The following is a 2051-nucleotide window of genomic DNA, read 5'->3' as shown; positions in this document are numbered from 1 at the left end:
TAAAGTACGGCATATCCATACACTGTGTGCTATGACGTGGATGAACCTTGAACCCGTTATGCTGAGGAAAGAAACAAGACGTCAACGGTCTCATGTTCACGATCCTACTGATACGGAATGCCCAGAAGAGGCAAACCCATGGAGATAGAAAGTCAGTTTTGCCAGGGGGATGGGAAGAAGCCCTGGTGGTGTAGTGGTTATGCATTGGGCTGCGATCCAAATGATTGGCAGTTCGAAGCCGCCACCAACTCCACGGAAGATGACTTGGCTTTCTACTCCAGTAAACAGTTACAGTCTCGGAACCCACAGGGGGTGCTATGAGCCAGCACGGACTCGGTGGGGGTGAAGGCAACGGGCTGCAACTGCTTGCCGGGTGCAGGGTTTCTTCTTCGGGTGGTGAACATATTCTGGAATTAGTAGTGGTCATGGTGGCCCGACTTTGTGATCACACTAAAACCATTGGATCGCACCCTTGAAAAGGCTGGATTTTATGGCAAGTGAATGATATGCCAGTCACGCTGTGATAAAAACGAAGGTACGGGGCCCCCTGCCCTCTCAGGTGCCAACTCTGCACTGGTAGAACCTCAGATGATGTGCCCTGGGCCTCACCTCAGTCTGGAGTCTATGGCCTGTAAATTCTGGTCTTGATGAACCAAATATCATTCATAGGGGTTAACTCTTCATCTTTGCCCTCTGTATCCATCTGTGGACAGGCACCTCCCACAGGCAAGAAGACACAGGAAGCCCTAGGTGTCTTGCAATCAATCACCACACTCTGTCATCTGGCTACTGCCATTCCTGTAAACCCATGTCCCCCACTGTCCTCTCACAAGCTACTCCGGCCACCCTGGCTTACATTCTCTTCCCAGAACACATCACTTTCCAATCGCAAGGCCATTGCCTTGATGGGCTCTTGCTTCTGCCTGGAATCCTGCCTCTTCCTCCTTCTGGTCCTTCAGAATTGTGCTCAAATGCACTGCCTCCCAGAGAGGCCTTCTGTCTCCCGGCCCTATCCAGAGTGGGCTCCCCACTATCCTCTCTCAGAGCATCCAGGGTACCTTCTGAATGCCACTAATTACAATTTAGAAATTAGATACTCATTTCTACAGGTTTTCATTGCCTATGGGTCTGGCAACCACTTCCCCCACCAGATTGCGAAACTGAGGATCGAGGGACGAAATTGCTTGTGTGTGTGGCTGCAACCACGCTCCGTCCACAGTGCCTGGCACATAGAAGATGCTCCATAATATGTGTTAGATGCTTTGTGATGCACCCCAGACCCGGATCCCCAAACTAGCATGTGTAGCTAACCTGGGAGGGAGGCATCTGGACAAACATTGATGGCACTAGATGGTCCATGTTATAACAGGGAGGTAGGTCAAGGGACAAATGAATCCAGGGGAGAAAAGTGAATTTTTCTGAGACCTCAGAGGAAGAATAATTCTGGAAAGCAAGGGCTTTTTGAGATGGGCTTTGAAGGATGAATAAGAGTCATCAGGTACCTAAGAAAGTACACTTAAGAGAATGCAAGGTAGAGGGCATGGCATGCCTAACAGTTTAGAAACAGACAAGACCTGCTCTCGCCATGTGGTGTGGGGGTGGGGGGCATCTGGAGAGGCTGGCAGAGACCTGCATGGGAAAAGCTTTTAAGCCCTAGCACAGGAGGCTGGTGGAGACTGACCCCCAGCATTTCCCTAAGTGTGCGTGGGGAGGTGTGCTACTGGAGAAAGAGGGGAGGGCAAATGGCTGGCTCAATGACTTTAGCTAAGCTGTTCGATTTCTGATGTCACCAGGACCTTTAAATCGTGGATGAATCAAAAAGGCAAGTTGTCTTGAAGAAAACGTTTCAGCCAGCGTATCCAGGGAGGTATGATGGAGGCTGCTGAGGTTGGTGGGGACCACGGCATGGGAGGAGCAGGGCAGGCGTGGCTCTTTGACAGTGGGCTTCAGCCACTGGGGCTCTCCCTGGATCGAAGGAGAGTAGTGAGTGGAGAGGACACGAGGCCAGACCCTAGAGCCTGGGGAGGAGGGGGGAGTCCACCACCTGGGGG

Source organism: Echinops telfairi, unplaced genomic scaffold, assembly GCF_000313985.2.
Source record: "Echinops telfairi isolate 266 unplaced genomic scaffold, ASM31398v2 ScPeMD7_5592;HRSCAF=6446, whole genome shotgun sequence".
NCBI lineage: Eukaryota > Metazoa > Chordata > Mammalia > Afrosoricida > Tenrecidae > Echinops > Echinops telfairi.
Note: the sequence above shows the minus strand (reverse complement) of the source record.